This window comes from Polypterus senegalus, chromosome 2, assembly GCF_016835505.1.
Source record: "Polypterus senegalus isolate Bchr_013 chromosome 2, ASM1683550v1, whole genome shotgun sequence".
NCBI classification, from domain to species: Eukaryota; Metazoa; Chordata; class Cladistia; order Polypteriformes; family Polypteridae; genus Polypterus; species Polypterus senegalus.
In genome coordinates, this window is record NC_053155.1 from 287421371 (window position 1) to 287446191 (window position 24821).

Consider the following 24821-nt stretch of genomic DNA (forward strand, 5'->3'; position numbering starts at 1 on the left):
GACTGGAGTAGATGTCAGCTTACATAGGTAGCTGTACCCCGCAGTTGACGCACGTCTGATTGGGCTGTGCAATGAGCTTCAGATGTTGCTTTGTTTTTTTCCTGTCAGTCATGGCACCTGCACACACAGCTGTTCTTTTCCTGTCCGCTATGGGTGTGGCCATTTTGTGGTTTTTTTGCTTATGGTTGCTATGGTGTTGTTAGGTAAGGTGAGCTGGAAGCATGTGGTGCATGACATCACCAGGTCAAATGTATAAAGGTCAGTGTCAAACACATCCCCATTGTCCAAGACTGGATTCTCCCAAACACCCTTTCTGTTCATTCCTGGTTGCTTTTGAATTTCTGTTAATGAATTTTTTGCCCGCTTTTCGAGTACAATTTACAAGTATGGCTCGCATTACGTGTTCTTTTCAATTTTTGGTTGCCAGGCTTCCCTGTACTATTAGCCTTTTTAGTTCTGATACTTGGCTTGAAATTTTTGACTTAGCAACATCACCCGATTCTAATTTCAATCAAAGCTACTGCCACCTACTGCAGTCTGTACCACTAACTGTTAATGCCATGATCCTGGCCTTATCTTTCCTTCACATTTTTTTTTTTGCCCTTTTTATAATTGTGTTTATTTTAGTTGTTACTTGTTTCCATCCATCCATCCATTTTCACACCCGCTGAATCCGAACACAGGGGTCTGCTGGAGCCAGTCCCAGCCAACACAGGGCTAACCTGCTTGTCTTTGGACTGTGGGAGGAAACCGGAGCGCCCGGAGGAAACCCACGCAGACACAGGTCAATGGGGGGGACCTGGGGAGTGAACCCGGGTCTCCTAACTGCGAGGCAGCAGCGCTACCACTGCGCCACCGTGCCACCCCTGTTACTTGTTTCCTTATTCCAATTTAAGATTAGAGCTAAAGGAACTGTGGCCTCCAATTTTGACTCAGATGGTGCTGCTAACTTTAGTGCAGTCATTTGAGGGCAAAAAAGAGAGTGTCACTCTCCGTTCTTTACTGTGGCATTACTTTTGGCCCATTGCTTTTTGGTCCATTAATCCAGCCACAGGGGATGCACAAACCAGTGTGTTTCTTATTGCCAGTCCCAAGCCTCTATAAATGGGGAGGATTATGTCAGGAAGGGCATCCGGTATAAAATTTTGCCAAATCAATATGTGGACAACAATAGAGATTTCCATACCGGATTTGTTGAGGCCTGGGTTAACAACAACCGCCACCAGTACTGTTAGCCAAGACATGCAGGTAGAAAAATGGAAGGCCTAAGAGAAGATTTGGGATGTGCTGAGAGAGGACATGCAGGTGATTGGTGTAACAGAGCGAGTTGCAGAGGACAGGAAGATATGGAAAAAGATGATCCGCTGTGGCAACTCCTAACAGGAGCAACCAAAAGAAGAAGAAAAAGAAAGTGGGAAGTTTCTTGGTTATTTATGTGAGATTTTGGCTTTTAGTGTGTTCATCAGATCTAGACTGGTAAATTATGGGCTTTTATTTATTTTTGGTACTGTTTTTGGTTTTGGCTTTTGCATTACTCAGTTCACTTCTCTCCTTGTTTATACTATTCATTAGGGATCTTTACCTTGGTTTATTTATTTAGCACTTTTTGTATTCTTCCCTTTTTATTTAGTTTAATATTATGGCAGGCTGTTGTAAATTTACTAATTCATTTAAGGTTTATATCTGGGTTTTATATTCAGTTTCTTTAGTTTTCCTTAGTTTTGTGTTATAAATTGTATATTTATAAATTGTTTCTGATTTTATAATTCATCTAAGGTGTGATTACTGGGAGGTAATTACATTTTTGGGTGTCTTGGTTTCATGTTTTTGTGTTTCTCTATGGGGTAACAATCATAATCATCATGCGGAGAGGTTTGTTTTCATGGCACACACTAAGGTCTTTGATACAGTTAGATCATCTAAAGACTGTAATCTTTCAGGTGCCTCCCATGATGACAGCAGTGTGTCCATTTTTGTGTTACACAGCAGCATAGCTCATAGGGCTGCTGTTGCCTCATGGATGCACTGTTCTGGGTTCTCAGTCATTGCCCATATGGAGTTGCCATGTGCTTGACATGCCTGCGTGGGTTTCCTTTGGCGATTTCAGTTTTCCTTCCTCATCTAGGATAATCGACAAGTCCACATGGCCCAATGCGTGTATGAGTGGCCCTGCAACAGTTTGGTACTCTTTTGTGCTTAATGCTAAGTGCTGCTAGGATAAGTTCTGTCTACCGTCATCCTGAATTAAATGAAATTGAAAATGCTCTCTTGTATTATGTGTTCAGTTAGAGTAATGATGCACACCACACAACTAAGAAAGTCTTAGAATAATATTAGGAATAGCACAAGGGTTTTTCAGTCACAAAGTATCAGTCCAAGTAAAAACTGACTGAGCTTTTTGATGAGATCTAACTAGAAAAGATTTAAACAGCAGTGCAAGATGATGGAAATGAATGGTGCTGGTGTCACTTAGACATCCAGTTTTTCTTAAGGCCATCTTAAGGTAAAATAGAAGAGCAGTTCATTATTTGGAAGGTATCTATACTAATAAAAGGCAAAGCCCTCACTGACTGACTGACTGACTGACTCACTCACTCACTCACTCACTCACTCACTCACTCATCACTAATTCTCCAACTTCCCGTATAGGTAGAAAGCTGACATTTGGCAGGCTTATTCCTTACAGCTTACTTACAAAAGTTAGGCAGGTTTCATTTTGAAATTCTACGCATAACGGTCATAACTGGAACCTACTTTCGTCCATATATACGGCCATAGCCTGCAGCTCGGTCGCCGTGTGAGGTGGAGTTGCGTCCCGCATCATCACGCCTCCCACGTATTTGAGTGCCTGCCCATATAAGGTAAATATTCACGGGTGAAGGACTGTGCTTATGCAAACGAAGATGCATAAGCAAGAAGATGGTGCGGGAGACACTCTGCCACTACCTATTCGCGGGTGAAGGACTGTGCTGAGCATATTCATAAGTGCAGCTGCTGCGGAAACCCTTTGACACTGAACAAGCCTTTGTACACATATCAATAGGAAAGCAAGGTGTAAAGCTTAAGTTTAAATTAAGTTCATAGACACGCTGCCGCTAAATATTCGCAGGCAAATCCACAACTTAATACCGGAAATGCCTGTTAAACATCTTAGATTCACGAGTACCGATTTGGGTAGTGATCACTATGATGAATGAAACCTGTTCAAAAAAACGCATTACACAATTGAGAAGGCAGCAAAAGAATATGAAGCGAGTGACGCATACAAGCATATTCATAAGTGCAGCTACTTCGGAAACAAAGCATGGTGTAAACCTAAAGTTTAAATTAAGTTCATAGACAGGCTGCTGCTGGCGTTTCTCATGCCTACAACGAATATGATATTTGCAAGATACAAGTTTAATAAGAAGACGCAGGGTATAAACGAGACTTTTGATCACTTTGTAACGGAGTTAAAATTGCTGGTGAAGGACTGTGCTTATGCAAACGAATAGGAAAGCAGGGTGTAAAGCTTAACTTTAAATTAGGTTCATAGACACGTTGCCGCTGGCGTTTGTCATGCCTAAGACGAATACAATATTCGCGAATTACAACTTTTAAGTGGAAAAAATGAATAATTCATTAGGCAGGTATTAATCTCATGAATAGTGTTATAGTCATAATAAGAATTGCAAATTTAAAATGATTATTTCAGGTGTCTTCACAGTTTCCATTTATTTTAAATTTATTTTTAATTGCACCAAACCTAGTTTATTTTCAGGATACCATTGTCACCTCACCACTATATTTCCAGGTACGATTTGCCTGGAGTTTGCACATTATCTCAGGGATTCTGAGGTGTCCTGCCGGCTCCCAAAAATGAGCCTGTTTGGTTATTTAGCTGTTCTAGTTATTCTAGTTGGCTGTCCAACCACAAAGAGATGGAAATCTGCTTTTTACATTGGACCAGGAAAGGAGACTTAAACAAAAGCTGTGCCAAGATTTTTAGTTGGAAATCAAGACTATTTTTCATTTAGCCAAGGGACAAGTCAAAAATTAAAGTCTAAATAAAGAAAAGCAAAGTCTTATAATCAGTAACACATTAAAGAAAAGATTGCCAAACGTTCTTAGGTTTTTATACAGTATAGAATAGAGTGGAAGTGCTTATGCTAACCTTCATATGGTTAAATAATTGAACTCACACAGCACAGGGGGATTCTGTGAAACATTGTCATAGCAACAAAAAATGGACAGGGCAGCACCCATGATGAAATAAAAAAAAATGTTTAAATGTAGCAACATTAAAATAAAATAATGTTAGGAAAAATGTATTCTCTGAGGTGGAAAACCACTGAATGAGTATAAACATGAACTTAAATAGCTACAGAAAATTAATAAATACAGGGAGATTCACTTGAAAGAGGCCCCGAATATTCTGTTGTAACTCCCAATAAGATGAAGCAATCTGAACCAAAAAAAATCCGCTATATACATTGATGTATATGTGTGTAATCAATTGCATTACATGTGATGCTAGAAGTGGTTTTCTGCCAGACAGATTTCAACACGCTACTCCATGTTCCTGAATGTATCGGGGGAATAGCAGCTATTTCATGTTGGATGTTTTCCTTCAAATCTTCCACAGTGCGAGGCTTGTTCTGATAGACTTTTCCTTTGACCATATCCCAAAGGAAAAAGTCTGGTGGTATCAGATCTGGCGACTGTGCTGGCCAAAGCCCCTTTGAAAATTACCCTGTTCCCGAAGAAGGAACCTTCCATTAACTCACGATCAGTTGATTCTGACATTGTTTAAACAAATGAGAAGTCAAGTGACTGAGTGAAGGCGGTATGCACCCAGAATTTGCAAATGGATGTTAAATATTGCAATGGCTGTCTGGCGCCTACCTCATCGCTCCGATGCAGGGGCATCCCAGCTTGTTTGAAGGTCCGTATACTGAGGATACATATACTTCCAAACATTACAATTACTTGCAGTAGTTTACCGTTTTGAAGGATTTTGGACTATCCAGGGTTCCTTCTTGTGTTCTGTCCTGCGAAGCACTGGCGTTGTACAATCCTTGTCATGCATGCACATCTGTGGAACATCCTCCAGACCCATTTGAAGCAGGTACTACCACCCCAGGTTGAGAGGGGGCACACGCTATTTTTCTCCTCTTTTTTTTTTTTTTTTAACATTTTATTGAATTTATTAAAAGCAACTCACATTTCATACAAGCAAATCAAACTTGACAAAACTAAATTCAAATCAACCCCCACCCATGAGAAAGAGAGCAAGGCCAACAGCCAGAGTAAAACTTTAAAAGTAGAAAAAATGGGGAAAAAAATCCTTTTCCCCAATTTAAGTGCTTATTCTAAAATGTTATTAATTGGATCCTGCCAAAGTTTTGAACAGATCCTCTAAGTGAGAATGTGATTTTTTTCCAACTTCAAATAGTATATAACATCAGTTGCCAACTGACTTAAAAGAGGTGGGTTAGGATTCTTCCAGTTGAGCAAGATAAGTCTATGTGCCAATAGTGAAGTCCTTCTCCACTTTAAGCCCTTCTGGGAGTACACCCAGAGATATTAATGGGTTAGGAGTGATTGTGACACCAAGGCTATCTGAAAGGCATTTAAAGATTTTGATCCAGAATGATGTTAATTTGGTGCACACCCAAAACATGTGGCCCAATGAGGCTGGAGCTCGATTGCAACAATCAAAGGTTGGATCTTGCCCTGGAAACATTTTGGCAATTTTAAACAAGACAGAGGTGCTCAATAAAAGATTTTAAGTTGAATAATTGTATGCTGTGCGCATATGGAGGTAGAGTGAATTCTGTGCATGGCTGCCTTCCACTCCTTTTTTGAAATGTTGAGTAATAAATCCTTTTCTCACTGTACTCTGGGATCATTGAAAGAAAGGGACTTTACATGTCTTTATATATTATATAAATGCTGTCTGAGTGCTCAAGACTGATCAGTATTTCTTCCGGAATAGAAGTAGGTGGAAGGTGTGGAGAACTGACCAGATTTTGTTTAGCAAAGTTTCTAATTTGGAGGTAGTGGAATAATTGTGGTGATGGAAAGTTAAATTTGGAGTGTAATTGTTTGTAGAATGCAAAGAAATTATCTACGTACAAATCTCTAAGTGATTTGATCCAGAATGTTTTCTAAACATTAAAAACTGTGCATGTTTGAGAGGGTGGAAAAAGGTTGTTATCACACAGAGGTGCCACAGAAAAGCTTCTCTGTCTTGAAGTACTTCTTACATTGGTTCCATATTCTGAGTGAATGAAGCAGAATTGGGTTGTTAGTATATTGACAATAACTCATATATACTGGGGTACAAAACAAGGAATATAATGAAGTACTGCAGGATTTTATTTCTAATGCAGACCAAGCCTGTGTGTGTTCATTTATTTGTGTCCATGTCCAGGTTTTTATAGTTTGTATGTTTGCTTCCCAGTAACAAAATTGAAAGTTAGGCAGAGCCATGCCACCTTCTGCCATAGGCTTTTATTGGGTTGCCCTTTGGATGTGTGGATATTTTGAATTCCAAATAAATAAGGTTATGATTGAATCTAATTTCTTAAAAAATATTTGTTAATGTATATGGGAATGCTTTGAAAAAGAAAACGAAGCTTAGGAAGGATATTCATCTTGACAATGTTAATTCTTCTAGCTAAAGTGAGATAAAGGGTAGACCATCTATGCAAGTCTCGCTTAAGTTTTCCCATGCAGAACAGCAAACTTTTGTTGGTAAAGAGCTTTATGTTTACTTCTGATGTTTACCCCTAGATATTTAAACTGATCTGTGATGATAAAAGGGAAGGTGGTCAATCTAATATTGTGTGCTGGAGAGTTCACTTTTATTCATTTAAAATTCATTTTTAGTCCAGAAATCTTTTGAAATTCTGCTAGTGCTGTTAGGACTACAGGCACAGTATTTCGTGGATCTGATATATCTAGTACAATTTCATCTGAATATAGTGATATTTTCTGTTCCAGTCCTTCTCTGAAAATCCCTTTTACCTCTGATTTATTTTGAACGTGAACAGCCAATGGCTCAATGGTGATTTTAAATAGTAGTGATGACAATGGGCATCCTTGTCTAGTACCACATTCTAGTTTGAAGTAGTCTGAAATAATGTTGTTATTTACAGTTAAATAAGCTGCCTATGATGATCACATATCGCCCTTTAGAATCAGATACTACATCTGATACTATAAAGGAAATTGTTCTATGCATAAGAATTCCCACATTTCTAGTTTTCTTTGTATAGCTGGAATGTAATATTTGGCCAGTCCAATGTCTCTGCAAATGAAACTGATCCTTGCTTAATAAGTTGGCCTCCTGAAGAAATACTTTTTAGCTTTTAGACTTGTTAGGTGAGAGAATACTTTCTTTCTCTTTAACTCTTGATTGAGACCTTTAACATTCCAGCTCACAGAGGTAACTGTTTGGTCATAGAGACATTGCTTCTGAACTTTTTTGACATTTTGCAGTCTTAAATTAAGATAGCTTTGACCTTAATTTCATGAAGCCTATTGTTATGTTGGCACTTACAATTGTAAAGATTAAAAGGATAGATTAGAAATCTCTCCTAAGCCCCCCTGAAACCCCCATTTTGCCTCTCCATGTGAGGCTAGACCGCACTTCATGAAGTTCCTGTCCTCTGGCATACCTACAGACAGAGCACGTCCAAAGCAAAACACGCCCCCCAGCAGTGTTGTATAAGGAATAAAACTGAGATATCTAAGGACAATACTGTCCAACTACTATAAAGTACTGTATAATTTTAAACATTCTGAAAGAGTAAACCAAGGGAATGATGTTAAACAGTAGCCATGGATAAGCAGATAACCTTAATAAATAAATGATCAAGTATAATATTTTTGTCTCATTTGTTTAACTGGTTTCTCTTTATCTACTTTTAGGACTTGAGTGAAAATCTGATTATGTTTTAGGTCATATTTATGCAGAAATATAGAAAATTCTAAAGGGTCCACAAACTTTCAAGCACAACTGTAGAGAAAAGCCAAGCAAAATGACACCTTTTATTGGCTAACTAAAAAGATTACAATATGCAAGCTTTCGAGGCAACTCGGGCCCCTACTACATCTTGCCTGAAGATGTTGCCTCGAAAGCTTGCATATTGTAATCTTTTTAGTTAGCCAATAAAAGGTGTAATTTTGCTTGGCTTTTCTCTACATTCGTAATGGCTAACACGGTACAACAACCTAGTACTAAGCACCACTGTAGATATATATATATATATATATATACTAATAAAAGGCAAAGCCCTTACTGACTCACTCACTCACAGACTCATCACTAATTCTCCAACGTCCTGTTTGGGTAGAAGGCTGAAATTTGGCAGGCTCATTCCTTACAGCTTACTTACAAAAGTTGGGCAGGTTTCATTTCGAAATTCTACGCGTAATGGTCATAACTGGAACCTATTTTTCTCCATATAATGTAATGGAGTTGAGCTCGATGGCCGGGGGGGCGGAGTTTCGTGTGACATCATCACGCCTCCCACGTAATCACGTGAACTGACTGTCAACGCATTACATAGAAAACCAGGAAGGGCTCCAAAAAGCGCTGAAGAAAACATGCATTATACAATTGAGAAGGCAGCGAAACAATAAGAAGCGAGCGAGTGACACATACTGTACAAGCATATTCATGCCTGCAGCTACTTCGGAAACAAAGCACGGTGTAAATCTAAAGTTTAAATTAAGTTTATAGACATGCTGCCGCTGGCGTTTGTCATGCCCACGGCTAATGCCGTGCTGATACAAGTTTAATGAGAGGACGCAGGGTATAAACGACAGTTTTGATCACTTTCTAACTAAGTTCAAATTGCTGGTGAAAGACTGTGCTTATGCAAATTCCTAGAGACTGTGTTCATGGGGGGATTGACAGTTAAGGCGGGTGGAGGAGTCACGTCATCATCTCCCCTCCCATTCACCTCATTTCGCTCTGAGCTGAGCTATATATTCAGAAACAAGTTTTGACTTTATATATTCCGACAGTGACTTTATATATTCAAGTTTTGACTTTATATATTCTGGAATGACTTTATATATTCTTGTTTTGACTTTATATATATGTTCATATTACATTGTCAATCATGTTACGTTATTATTAAAATGTTTCCTTTTCTTTTTACTTCTCCGCTGCCAAGTGTGGGTATTTTCCTATATATATATAGATATATATATATATATATATATATATATATATATATATATATATATATATATAGATATAGATATATAGAGATATGACAGCAACACTCATATCAATGGCAAAACAATTAGCCTACATTAACAATCATGTTACGTTATTTTTAAAATTTATTTTTCATAACTTCTTTAACACAGTACTTCTCCGCTGCGAAGCGCGGGTATTCTGCTAGTACATATATATTTTCCCAAGGATGGTTTGATTAATGTTATACCCTTGGTTTATTGTATTACGATTTATTATCACATATTATCTGCTTATCCATGGCTACTATTTAACATTATTCCCTTGGTTTACTCTTTCAGAATGTTTAAAATTATGCAGTACTTTATAGTAGTTGGACAGTATTGTCCTTAGATATCTCAGTTTTATTCCTTATACAACACTGCTGGGGGGCGTGTTTTGCTTTGGACGTGCTCTGTCTGTAGGTATGCCAGAGGACAGGGACTTCATGAAGTGCGGTCTAGCCTCACATGGAGAGGCAAAATGGGGGTTTCAGGGGGGCTGGGGGTTATTGTTTTTTAAAACAATATTTAATGAAAAATGTGTCTCTCTGTTCTTTCATTCTGCCCTGCCTAGGTACATGCACACTCGGTAGTATGTTCATAACTAGTCCCATACATTTAAGAAACAATTTAACATGAAAAATAAATTAAAATATTTTATTTAATAGAAAATGAAAAAGAATATAAAGAGAGTCACTATACATGATGACTGTACTTTAAATCTCAGTCTTCACATTCCTTTTAGTACTTTGCTTGACAAAGAGAAACAACAGACAAAAGACACCAGCGCTTATACCAATGTGTCGATAGAGGAGCTCGCAGTTCACATCAACTCACGTCCATAGGTTCATCTTCAAGAGGCTACTTTAATAACAGATGCTGCAAAAGAAATAACACAACAAAATCTTTAGAAATTGGCAGAGAAAGCTAATTATTTCCTGTGAATAGAGCACAAAAATCTTTGTTAGATTCCATAAAAAGTGAAAAGAACTCAGGGAATTTTTGTAGAAGTATAGTAAATTAAAAAAATAACAAAAGGACAATGTGTTCAATTAAACTAGGAGCCCAAATACACGCAGTGTCTGGTCTCCTATTTCTAAATTGTAAACAAAAAAGAGAAGGCACAGGCCAAGTTTGGATGACATAATTACAGTTTTCACAAAGCTGTTTATGCCAAAATTACTCTGGAGCAATAAAGAATGTAGACTTAGACATGGAGTGGTGCTGCAGTGCTCTGTAGTGGCTGCCTCCTCATGAATCCAACATCCGGAGTTCAACACCCACTCCAGGTTACCTGCTGCAAGTGGCTTCTCCAGGTACTCTGCTTTATCTCCCACATTCAAAAGATATGCATGTCAGATTCATTTATGCTTTAAATTGGCCTTGTGGGTGTAGGCATGAGTGGGTTCTATAATCAAATGGTCTCCCCATCCAATATTGTCTCCTGACGTGCTTGATGCTGCCCGGATATGCTCCAGTACTCCCGAACCCAAGCAGAATTAAGGCTGATTTATATGAATGCATTGAGCCTGTGCCATAGCTGTGCATGTAGCCTACACCATTGAAAACAGTTTATCCTGAACGTTATTTGGCAATGTTTGTACCATGCAAGAAAAGCAAATGTTTTTGCCCTCCAGGATCACCACTCCTCTCGCTACACATTTTCTTCCATAGATGAATGTATTTGTCCCTATCATTTTTTCAGTTTTTCATGCATTTGTCAAACTGAAAGATGAGTGGAAACGTGTTTCAGTAAATAGATAGTTACCAAACTGATTAATTAGAGTCATATTGGTCTTTGTAGGACTCAAGTTGATGAGATGCGTAATCACATTTTGAAGGAGGTGAGCGTCAGGCTACATCATAGATAAGGCATAGGCAACACAGATTTCAGTGTACCTACAGCGCAGAAGTATAAACCTATAAAAATAAATAATATAAATAAAGCCTATAACAAATAATAATGCAGTTTCATTCAGTTTTTTTTTTTTTGCCTAGTCACAGTACCTGAGGAAACTATGGGAAGTTCTGAGAAAATGAATTGAAGACGTAAGCTGAGAGCAATTTTCACAAAATGTTATGGGAATTCGAAACAAAGTGCCAGAGTGATGCAGTTTAGCCTTGACTGCTTTTGAAAAATATATGGATGAGATATGGGACAGCATAGCTATTGGCTAACCAAACAAGCTTGATGGACTGAATGTTCTCCTCTTATTCGTCCTAAGTTCTTCATCATTATCATCATATTCATTATCATCATCATCATCAGGTGCTGTTCTTTATCAAAGGGTTAACCATCGTGACTCTCCATCTTACTCAGTTTTCAGCTGGCCTCTTTATTTCTCCATAGTTTTTTACTCCTGATCTTTCCCTAATTTCAACTAGTCAGGTTCTTCTTGGTCTTCATTTGTTTGTTTTTTTTTTTTTTACTGCCCATGCTTGTCTGTAAGATATTCAAGGCCCAACTGCCCACTGACCCCATTATAATATGCCCAGCATACTCCATTTTTCTTTGTGTTAAATCTATTCATAAATGTTTCTATGTATTCATTGTAGTTACTTTGTCCATCCAGCTTATTTGTAGAATTCTTCAGTAGCACCATTTCAGATCTTTACTCTGTCACACATGTGTGCCAGAAGGTCACCTTCCTTAAGGGCAATAAAGCAGAGGAAGCTCCACCCCCTTCTGGTTCGACAAGTATAAAATGGAGACTCTTCTGGAAGGTGGTGTCTCTTTTCAGACCTGACAGTTAAATACCTCAAGACAGAGTGTGTGTCCTGTATAAAAGAGGGGAATTGTCCCAGCGAGAGAGCACCATCAAGCATGTGTTTTATCCATCCATCCATCCATCCTCTTCCACTTATCTGAGATCGGGTTGCGGGGGCAGCAGCTTGAGCAGAGAGGCCAAGACTTCCCTCAACTCAGCCATTTCTTCTAGCTCTTCCGGGGGAATCCCGAGGTGTTCCCAGGCCAGCCGGGAGACATAGTCCCACCAGTATGTCCTGGCTCTTGCCCGGGGCCTCCTCCCGGTTAGACTCACCAGGGAGGCGTCCAGGAGGCATCCTGATCAGATGCCCGAGCCACCTCATCTGACTCCTCTCGATAACCTCTACTCTGAGCCCCTCCCGGATGACTGAGCTTCTCACTCTATCTTTAAGGGAAAGCCCTGACACCCTGCTGAGGAAACTCATTTCAGCCGCTTGTATTCACAGTCTCGTTCTTTCGGTCACTACCCATAGCTCATGACCATAGGTGAGGGTAGGAACGTAGATCGACTGGTAAATTGAGAGCTTTGCCTTACGGCTCAGCTCCTTTTTCACCACGACAGACCGATGCGGAGCTCGCATCACTGCGGACGACGCAACAATCTGCCTGTCAATCTCACACTCCATTCTACCCTCACTCGTTTTATTTGTTTTTTATTTTATTTTATTTTGTTTAATTTGTGTTTTATTTAAACGTTTTTTTCTTTTTTGTCAGAATTAAATGGTGCTTTGCCCAGGTGACGCCCCAAGCATTTGGACTTGCCTTTCCTCATCATTCACCCCGATACAACTCTTAATCCGTGTTTCACACCCATAGCCCAAAGCTGAGAGAATGTAACACTTTAGTAAATTCTTTTTCAGGTTGAATTTTAAGCCTTCTTTCTTGAATTGTTTTTGTTTCAAATGTTATGTTCTTAAGTATATAAGAAATGGAGCCTTAATTGGACACAAGTCTAATTAATTTGTATTGAAAAGTAATTTTACTGACATAATTATGTAATTATGCGTACATAACAGGTGGTGTACTATCAGAGTGATTTTGTGTAACTGCATGCATCATAAAATGTATTGTAGCGTTGCCACCAAGTACTACAATGGATGAATGCTCAACTCTTTATGTGACTCTTTGAGGCATCTCGCTGTCTTTCAAAGAAGCTGCTCATCTTTTGCCACACTAGTTGGAAAAGTGTGACAGGTGTCTGGTCACACTTACAGGTAATCTAACCCTCTCTCGCTGGATTCACAACTGGCGTCTCCTTGTGGAGCTGTCTGTTCCTCCCTGGAAGTAAGTCTTGCTGTCCTTGTGCCTCCCGTCGTGCCAGCCAGGTACCCCAGTCTGCCAGTGAGCCTCTGTGCTCTCTGTGAGTCTTGGCAGTGTTCTCAGTGGACTGTCCCTCTCACTTTGCCTTCTCCTGGCCAGGGATTAAATCTCCTTCAGTCCCTGCAATTACAGTATCAGTTCTGGACAATCAGATTAAACAATGGCACATCTAAATTCCCTGGGTTTAACAAATAATGACAAACACAAGTTAACAAAATGTATTGTTACCAACCATTAATGAGTACAGATCTGCTGTTTAGAAACCAATATTGTCAAACATGTTAATTGCCAAGTCAAGTAAATACAGACATCCTCCAAGGAGGGAGCAGTTCTGTTATCACAATTTGGTATTGTTTGTTATCTGAACCAGCCAAAAACTTCAAAGTGGTGACTCCTTTGCAATCCAGCAAATACCTACAATCTGCAGACAGCCTTTTAACTTCTCACCCCCACTGCCAACAATGGGTGCCTATTGCCTGTTCATCTGCTGGGCTTTAAATGTAATATTTGCATCTTTCTTTTCCTAAGAGAGAAATGGAATGACTCAGTGTACAAAAAATGACAAAAGCATGCAACTTTGCCACTAGTGATGTAATGCCAGCTCACACTTGGGTGGTTCATCCCTGGCTGATGTACAGTAACTTGTCAGTGTCGTTACAGAATTACATTGACATGAGTCAGAAGATGTCTTCAAGCATTGCTAGAGTTTGTTTCTACCTGCGTTGAAGGGATGCTCCAGTGCTTTGCCATGCTGTTATCACTTCTGCATTTTTTTTGAATGACAATACTGGTGGGGCCAAAGGGATGGAGAATCTATCAGAAGGTATGTGTGATAAGTCAAGTCCTGATTCCATTGAAAAATGTTTTAAAGCTATTTGTAGCTTATAACTAGAAATATAAATAGTTATAGTGGTAAAGGACCACTGTTTTTGTGCTCCTCTGAGGGACAATATGGTGGTGGAGTAAAGCTGCACCAGTGTTTGCAGGACTATCTGTCAGGGAGCTTCTACGAACTCAAACTGGAAACAGTTTATGGCCACTCCAGAAAACAGAAACAAACAGAGCATTTGATTGAGAACTTTAAAAAGGTTGCTAGTAAATACACGTGTAGTGTAAATTGTAATTAAAATAAATACAGAGAAAGTTCACTGTTTCACTTAACTGTAAGGGGAATGAGCAGCTGGCGCAGTGTGATTGCTGACATGCTTTTATACGGAGAGTTTGAAGGTAGATATGCCAAATGCTAAACCTGAATAGGAGTTGATGCATGGAGTGCAATTCACCATCACTAATGATTGAAGAACCTCACAAGGTGTACATGGGGATTGGCTAAACGAAAGGGTTTAGCCATATAAAACTGTAGTCCACACCTCCATGGGTCATCTCTTGACCAGTTTTCGGGCTAGTGAACATGTCTTTGCCATTGAAAAACTTAGTGTAGCTGTAAAGATAGGAGTTTGATTTTGTAGATATGTTTTGAACCAGAGAGTTGCCGAGAGCTGATTCTACAATAAAATAAATTAAAAATAAGAAAAGAAATAATCTTGGGGGTCAGTCATCACCCCCGAAAGTGGATAGTAGATGTCACGTAGTATATGTGTACCAAATTTCGGGTCAATAGGTCAAACAGTTTGCAGGCTACAGGTGATTTAAAATCCTGGACAGACAAACAGACAGCCACGGTAGTGTGTTATATATAAAGATTTCCCCTTTTTGTTAAATGAACAAAGTGGTAAATCTTATTGTACATAAGTAATCAACCTGGGTCATGATAATAATGATGACTGCTCCAAGTCAGTAACATATACACGTTCACACATTTCTAAATTGTGTATCCTTCAAGCCCTAAGGTGGAACTTTAAAAGCTGAAGCAATGTGGAGACACAATCTGCGAAGAACATTGCAGGACCTGTCCATCCAACCAGGAACAGGCTAGCAGCACCAGATGCAAAGAAAATTTCATATAATCTAAAAATGAATATTTTTCTGGGTAAGCAGTTGCATTCAGTATATCATAAAAAACAGGAAAATTTTGAAGATTCAGCCAAATAAAGCTCATCAATCCCTTTTCACCTGAAGTTTTGCAAAATATCATGAGATCAGTATATGAAGATCTCCAGTGCACTACAGTCTACAACAATACTCTGTAAATCATCCAATGTCTAGATGGTTCTTTGTGTTTCTAACATTTCTGGAAAAATATGTCTTTATCTAGTTCACATCCATTCAACATGTTCTTGTTAAAGAACAAATTTAAAAGTAATAACTTGGATCCACCATACTAACTCCATTCAAAATTTCAACCATTATTATAAATGCTTTTCTTTATCTTTGCTTAAATGGAAAACATTAAATTCCTTTCAGTGTCTCCTCATGCATCATACCATGCAGTTCTAGAATAAATCTAAAAGTTTGTCGCTGGACTTTCTAGCTTAGCAAATCCTCAAAATTTTGTATGGGATGTAGTGGCATCCTGACTGTGATAGAAGGTGGCATCTTACCTGGCTGGGAGGTTATTATGAAAGGACAGGTGGAATGGAAGTGCAAACCATCAGTATGGTTCCCAGTTCTTATCTCAGTCATGGGGAAAGAATAATGGTTGGACTGGGAGAGACTGTATACCAATATGATAGGTGGCAGTGCTCCTCTGACATGGTCCCAGTTTGGGTATTTGCAGGGTTCCATGGGACTCATAGTTCAGAAGGACAGCCCTATCAGTGTATTTGGGTGCTACCAAAGGGCACTGCCAGGAGAGAACCTCTCTGTTTTGTAGAGCTTCTGCATGAGCCAGAATTGTTTATGCTCTGCAGAGCTGTAGCACCAGAATTATTCCCTGGTCCAACATAAAAGAAACCAACTCACCTCAGTCTGTAGGAGATGGACAAGGCTTGCATTGGAGAAGTGGAGGAGTGCTGATACAGTGCATTGCTGCACCCACTGGGAATGAGGAAAAGGACCATCTTGACATGTATTGTGTTGACTGAAAAAAGAAACCTGTGACAAGGTAATACCATTAAATAAAACTCTTTTTTTAAGCCAGGACTGTGTTGGTGCCATTGTTTCTGGAAATTTAGTGCTCAGTGTTCCCCCCACTGGTAATTTGTGTAATATGAAGACCAACCCTGCAAACAACATTCCAGATGAGACGTCACCAGTGCATAGTATAGATCAAGTGGAATCACTTGACATGAACTCAAACACGTCCAGCTGTATACTGTACACATCCCATAAGCCTTTCTGATCATCCCTGTATATTACCTGGTTGTGGGCACTGATTTGTCAAACTTGAGTCTTAAGTCCTTTTAATAAGGTATAATTTCAAATTTCAGAACATCATTTGTGTATTGATATGAAATATTGTTACTTCCTAAGTCTAGGATTCATTCACATGAATAAGGCACTTTCTAAATAAACAGGATTCTGAGAAGTTAATTCATATATTTATTTCTAGTAGGATTGACTACTGCAATGTGGTGTTCACTAGATGTTCAAACTGTTCTTTATACAGCCTCCAGTTAATCCAAAATGCTGCTGCAAGAATTATTACAAGAACAAGAAAATACAAACACATAACTCCAGTTCTTAAATCCTTTACACTGGCTCCCAGTTAAGTTTAGGACAGATTTCAAAATCCTCCTTTTAATATATAAAGCCTTAAATGGCCAAGGTCCGGCTTACTTGTCTGAACTTATCATGACTTACAAACCAGAGGGCACATTAAGATCTCAAGATGCCAGTCTGCTTATGATTCCAAGGATTAATAAAATAACAGTGGGAGGTCGAGCTTTTAGTTACAGGGCCCCAAAACTGTGGAATGGTCTTCCTGCTACTATAAGAGATGCCCCTTTAGTCTCAGCTTTTAAAATCTGGCTGAAGACTCACTACTTCAGTTTAGCATATCCTGACTAGAGCTGCTGATTAACTGTACAGACTGCATCTCTGTTGTTGGTCATTAGCACTTAATTATAAGTAACATGATAGTTATAGTTTGATACTAACCCTCACCTATTCTATTTCTCTACTCGGTACTCAAATGTGGCACTTAGTGCCACTGCCTACCTGCCAAGTTGTTTTGCCTGCCTAAGGTAAAGTCATCCCTGATGGTGGATCACAGGAATCATGGGGTAGAGGGGTCCTTTCATTGGATCAGCTGTCCAAGCGCTGTCTCAGCTGTGGAACGGCCAATAGGGGGAGTCACCTTGATGGCTGAGGTCTCCAGGACTCTATAAACAAATCCAAAATCATACTATGGGATATCATCTACTGTTAAATTCTGCTCTGTACTTGTAATATTTTTATTTTGCTATTATATTGCATTGAGGATGACTTGTGTTTTGTTCTGTGTATTGTATTGTATTGTATTAACCCGCTTCTTTTTGATACCCGCTGCACGCCCAGCCTACCTGGAAAAGGGTCTCTCTCTGAACTGCCTTTCCCAAGGTTTCTTCCAATTTTTTCCTACAAGGGTTTTTTTTGGGATTTTTTTCTTGTCTTTTTAGAAAGTCAAAACTAGGGGGCTGTCAAAAGGCAGGGCCTGTTAAAGCCCATTGCGGCACTTCTTGTATGATTTTGGGCTAAACAAAAATTACTTGTATTGTATTGCATTGTAATTTATTCACACTAAATTTCATTTGTCACATATGTGTCTAAAGTCTGACTTAAAACATTAACTAATATCAGAAAATGCACGCATATTAGTTTAATGACAATTAAATAAAAAAAAATAATTCAATATTAAAATAATGTGCACATAAGTGTAGAATATTAACATATTGACGGGAAGAAATATGCGCATACACACATATACAGTACATAAGCACAGTCATTTTTTCTCCAAACTCAACTACTTTGGCAATATGTACTGTATATGTTAATTTAATAAAACACTTCTTTAGAACATCTGAAATATTCCATTGTATAGCACATCAATTTACCTCTGAGCTGTATCGGTGGCTTCTTGAATGCCACATTTTCCCTAATTTTCTTTCCCCACTTTGTTTTAGTCATCTTATTCATTCTATGTGGCAATCTCTTTTTTTCGAATTAATGTCGAGTCTTTCATTTCTCTCAGGCTGCCGCACTATTTTTTTTTTTTCCTTGTCTCCACAATGAAGGCTTTGTAATAATTAAAATACAAAAATCCTGCATCCAACTGAAAGCGAACTCATCAGGGCAGAGAGTTATAAACCATCCAAGTTTATTTTTGGATTAGTCTGAAATTGAAAAAAACAATAATAAAATCAGTAAAGTGATTAAGAGCACTTAGGATGTTGTGTCTGTATAAGTGGGTGAGGACTTTCTATGGAGTGGCATTAAATTTCAGTGTGGCACAAAAAACATTACCTGTAGTTAGTAAATTATGTAAGAATATACATTAACACACTTCTTTTACTTTACTGAAGTGCTTTGAGTCCTTTACAGCAAATTCAAAGCTGTTAAAACCCAGTTGCTATTGGATACAGATTTATAGTATAAATGTACTCAGTTGTTTTCACCACCTAGGTCTGACTTAACAAAAATGCACATTCCATAAAACAAAAACCTATGAGTATTAAATGGACATTTGAGTCCCGATGGAGTAACATTTGTTAATTTTATATGGACTAAAAAAATTGATAGCTTTAAGGATTATTCTTCTTGTTCCTCTTCATCTTTCTGTCTTCTATACTACTTGCCAAATGTTTTAGAACACCTCAGTGTTTCAAGTTTCTCTTTAAATTTAATCAGTTGAAATGCAGTGAATGACCTAAAATGATGAAAAGGTAAGCAGTAAACTACCAGAGATTTAAATTTAAAGCTTATCTTAACAGAAACTAAAAAAGAACATTTCAGAATATGGGCCTTCTTCAGTGAAAAACAAATAGGTTAGTACCTACAGATGTTCTGCAGCAATAAAAATCAATTAAGTCTTGCAAGTTGAAGCAAACAATTTGGACAGGTGTCTCAACTTCTGTTGATTACTTAAAAATCTTTTGTGTGTCTTAAAGCAGAATTGGATCAGACTCTAAGGAAGGCAAGATGCAAAGAATGATTAAAATAACAACAACATTTTGCCTACTAAGACAAAACCCAAAAGTAAGCCAAATCCAAAACATTTTAATCAAACACCAAAGTGAGAACACAATAATCCCACAAAATCTTTTATTTAATATCCAGAACAGGGGATCCAAACAACACACCACATTTATTCAAAGTGATAATTGAAAAACAGACAAACAACAAAACATTTACATTAACAAATATATCAAATCACAAAAAAGCAACATCATAAATAAACGTCAAAAAAACACTAAAATCTGGGCGGAACCCCGGTTTAAAAGGGACAGCCTGGAAAAGATTTAGGGGATTATGCTGACACCACATTCTGATTTTTTATATAATGTGTGGAATCAATGCGAAAGGCAAATAAAAAGTTAGTTTATATTGTAAGACCTGTTGAATAAAAAATCAAGAAACATTACGCTCAGGCCCTATGATGTATTAAAGACACAGTATCTGGACTACCATGTGGAGGTCTGATTATCGCACTACAAAAAAAGACACAGGAGATCTAAAAGGCTCACAGAGAAAAACAATGATGAGCCTCCTAGGAAGGCATGTCCTACTCTGACAAGTTAAGGGAATTAAACCTCATGACCAGAGAGGGCTACATGGGGACTTAATCTGGGCCTTTAAAATTCTCTAAGGAAATGACAGTGTGGATCTACAATGATCCTCATAATAGTTTGTGCTGCTAGGGAACCTTAATCGTGTTGGCAGGACTTAGCACAACAGAGTCTGGCTGCTGACCTCCAGTGGGAGATTTCTGGGACAACATTCAGGGGACTCCGGCTGGAGGTGTGAAGTGAACAGTCTTGGCACAGGGAGATGTGTGCGTGTAAATAGAGATATGAAAACTGAGCATAAATAACTAAAAAAAAGTACTGCTGCCTCGCAGTTAGGAGACCCGGGTTCACTTCCTGGGTCCTCCCTGCGTGGAGTTTGCATGTTCTCCCCATGTCTGCGTGGGTTTCCTCCGGGTGCTCTGGTTTTCTCCCACAGTCCAAAGACATGCAGTTTAGGTGGATTGGCAATCCTAAATTGTCCCTATTGTGTGCTTGGTGTGTGTGTGTGTGCCCTGTGGTGGGCTGGCGCCCTGCCCAGAGTTTGTTTCCTGCCTTGCCCCCTGTGTTGGCTGGGATTGGCTCCAGCAGACCCCCCGTGACCCTGTAGTTAGGATATGGCGGGTTGAATAATGGATGGATGGATGTTTCTACAAAGCTTAATTAAAAAAAATCAATTGAGTCTGCACGCATTCCTGCTGTGGCAGACAAACCCTGGCACCACATAATGGAAATAATCACAGTATATTTAACTTAACAGTAGCTCACAGAAATATTCTAGTATTGTGGCATCCAGCTTATTATCTTAAAGATGGGCAGGGCTGGATGCCTGATTGACAGCGACCTGCCACATAGGTACATAAAGCACTGCATAAGACAAGTCCCAGGAAGGTTGGCTGTACATTCTACAAGATCAGGAAGGTTCAAGAATGTAGGCAGAAACTTTCAGAGGTGGAAAAATAACAACACCGTGCAGAAGATAAGCATAGTTTTTGGTGGATCACTGGGAAGGACTACTCCTGCAGTGATTCCTATTAGATAGATAGATAGATAGATAGATACTTTATTAATCCCAAGGGGAAATTCACATAATCCAGCAGCAGTATACTGATACAAAGAAACAATATTAAAATAAATAGTAATAAAAATGAAAAGAATTAAAATAAAATTAATGTTCGCATTTACTCCCCCGGGTGGAATTGAAGAGTCGCATAGTGTAGGGGAGGAACGATCTCCTCAGTCTGTCAGTGGAGCAGGACAGTGACAAAAGTCTGTTACTTAAGCTACTCATCTGTCTGGAGATGACACTGTTCAGTGGATGCAGAGGATTCTTCATAACTGACAGGAGTTTGCTTAGTGCCCGTCGCTCTGCCACAGATGTTAAACTGTCCAACTTTAATCCTACAATAGAGCCTGCCTTCTTAACAAGTTTGTCCAGGCGTGAGGCGTCTTTCATCTTTATGCTGCCACCCCAGCACACCACCGCGTAGAAGAGGGCACTCGCCACAACCGTCTGGTAGAACATCTGCAGCATCTTACTGCAGATGTTGAAGGATGCCAACCTTCTCAGAAAGTATATTCTGCTCTGAGCTTTCTTACATAGAGCATCAGTATTGGCAGTCCAGTCCAATTTATCATCCAGCTGCACTCCCAGATATTTATAGGTCTGCACCCTCTGCACACAGTCACCTCTGATGATCACAGGGTCCATGAGGGGCCTGGGCCTCCTAAAATCCACCACCAGCTCCTTGGTCTTGCTGGTGTTAAGATGTAAGTGGTTTGAGTCGCACCATTTAACAAAGTCTTTGATTAACTTTCTGTACTCCTCCTCCTGCCCACTCCTGATGCAGCCCACAATAGCAGTGTCATCAGCGAACTTTTGCACGTGGCAGGACTCCGAGTCATATTGGAAGTCTGATGTATATAGATTGAACAGGACTGGAGAAAGTACAGTCCCCTGCGGCGCCCCTGTATTGCTGCACTATTACTATTAATATTAGGTCTAGTATGAATTACTATTCATACATTTTCTTGTTTAAATAGTTATACGGGGTGCTTGTCTTGAGGAGTTGAAGGTGATGCTCATGAAAAGTTTGGTTAAGGAAACGGCAAGGCAGCTGTGTGGATGCGGACGGGGTGGCATGTGGAGTGCTACATGAGTCATCCAAGCTCCGACGAGAGGAGGGATACCGACATGAAGTACAGAGCTGTAAGGAACAAAATATTAAAGTTATCAAAGCTGTTTCAGTTATGAGTTAATGCGTCAGAGACAGATAAGAGATACAAAAAGAGATTACTTACCAGGGGGTGATCGAAGTTGGAGTGTTCATGGCTGTGCACATATTTGTACTGATTTATCAAGTTCCTTCTGGATTACAGTGCATAGCAAAATCTACATGAAGACACGTGAGGTAGGTGGAGGGGGTTCATTGACACATTCATTGGGATTGGGCATATAAAGTGGGAAGTTCATCTTTCTATTTGTCAGCACAGAGTGTCTCATCAGCGGAGTGTGCACTGCGGCACTCCTGAGGTACCTGAATAAGGACAGTAGGAGGTGCACATGACTCTTCGCTGACAAATGGGGATGGATAATGTGATGAGCCGGACATTAGTTTCAACCAAGTTCTTTTTCTTTTTAAGAAGTCCTTCATTCCCTTAAGCAGGCTAGAAAAGGGAGAAAGGAAAAGGACCAGGAATAATGGTGTGTTTTTTTTTTTAATTTTGAAAGTCCTTGGTCTCTCCTTGGAGAGACAATGGAAAATGACTGGAATTGTTGTGTTTAGGTCTAAATTTAATTATTTTCATATTTTTGTCATTTTTATTCTTGCTCACGTGAACTTTGATTTGATGGTCTTTTTTCACTGATTGACCTGGTGTTTAAACTTCATTTTCTTACCACCTGGTTTTTAATAAAGAACTGCCTGTTCTTTGATGGTATACTGGGCATCAAAGCCCTTTGATGGAGCAGACATGGCTGCTGCCTTCTATCCAAAGCTGCTGTGATAGCCTCTGGCCCCTCACAACTCTGAATTGGAAAAAGTGGGTACAGAAATTAATTCAGTTTTTTTTTTCTTTTTACTTTAATGAGTTTTCAACTTTGTAGCTGCAGTTCAAATCTGCTTTTCGGCATCCCTTTATACTTCTAGTAATGGCAGTATACTGATTAGGTCACAGTAGGCTCGGGCGGCTTTAACAGTCTGCATTAATGTCACACCAACATGGCATGATCTTGTAATTGCTTTTTAGTTATTAAGCTATGTAAGAGTGATTAAATTACATTTAGCAGAACAAGATTATAAAAAAAATAATGCTAAACAGAAGAGAAATTCTACAAATAGTTATTTTGTCATCCTGTTGTGTAATGGATTTAGCTCCTCGAGCTGCAATTTGCATTAACAACAACTGGTGGCTTATTTGACTGCCCACCACTTTTCCTAATCAATTTAATCATGGCAGCCACAGGGGTCCCCCAGGACCGTGGTTCAGAACCACTACTGCAGAGCCTTTATACTTTGATCTTTACTCATTAGCTTACAAGATAATATTGAATTCATTTAACTAAATGTGAATTTCTAATTTTTTTTTTTATCATTGTAAGATAATTGCAGTTAAATCAATCTTCATTAACTTCATTTGACAATGTGACCTCCTGTAGCACTGTAACCTCTGCTGTTCTTCAGGTTGTGAAGCTGTGACTCACTCTTCACCGTGGAAGTACAGACTTCCACTCCCGGAGACCTTAAGTTGATATATTATAGTATCTGAGATTATTGTGCTTTCACTATAAAATGCTTGGAAACCCTTTCTTAAAATAAAATCAATGTGTTGTAATATTAATAGCTGATGTATGTTAAAGGCTTGCACTTTTAAAAATGATGAAACACACCTACAGTAGGTAATATCCTTATACCACCGCTTTAGAAAATGATGGTCTTAATGGAAATATAAAAACTGCTGCACTGAGGCTTTTTGTTAGTGTTGTGCAGGGAGATCGGGTTACAACATTTTTGTCCTTATGATATCATTTGATACATAAGCCCAATAGTCTTAAGCCTTACTTCAAAATGAGTTCTCCTGAGACACAGCTTATTGTATGTGGCACACAACAAGCAAAAGATATGACATCCATTATCTTACCTCACTCCATCCACCATAGGGGTCTTACGGAGCCAGCACTGAGAGCAGTGGGTACAATGAATAGGGAACATCTTAGGGGGCAACCACATCTACACTCACACTTAAAGGGACAAGGTAGAGCTGCCATCTAATATACAGTGCAGGTCTTTGGGATGTGGAAAAAAAAAATCAGAATAACTCTCAGAAAATGTGCTGACTCTGCCAAAAGTGGTCCTGTCTGCAGTGTTTTAGATCGTAAAAAGCTTCAGTGTAACTTCAGGATAGCATACCAATGTCCTCGGCCTGTGAAGCAGAATGGCTAACCATAGCACCATCTGGCTACACCACAGAAAAATAAAGTAAAAGAGATGTCACCAGTCTGCATTAGTGAAATCATGGGATAAATTAAAAGTATACTGTAAGTCCACTTCTTATATTCATACCCATATACAACATATACTTCCACCTGTCATTTACAAAAGCCCTTTGTCTTCTTTTCTTCTTTTTTTATGAGTTTTTGATAAGCTTTTTTTTTTAATAATTGTTAATTTCTAATTAGACCTGATATCTAGCTTGTCACTATAAATGGATTATCTGTCTAATATGGGCTGAAATCTAAGTTTACATTCAAGGTTTGAAGTCCAAAGCCTTAACCACCGTGCCACTGCTTACCTACAGTAATCAACTAAGACATTAACGTTTGAACATGTTAAAGCTTGAACACCCAGGTCTGTGTTATATGCCATTAGCTATAGGATTTGTAAAAGCAGTGTTAA

The 24821-nt window shown here is 39.0% G+C and overlaps 1 long non-coding RNA gene across 1 annotated transcript in view; it reads left to right on the plus strand.

Moving 5' to 3' along the window:
* The window catches only part of LOC120523967, a 78233-nt gene that overhangs the window by 21328 nt on the left and 32084 nt on the right, over positions 1-24821 (plus strand). Inside the window, exon 2 of the long non-coding RNA XR_005632728.1 lies at positions 13985-14147. This is a non-coding gene — a long non-coding RNA (uncharacterized LOC120523967). The remainder of the gene's footprint in view (positions 1-13984; positions 14148-24821) is intronic.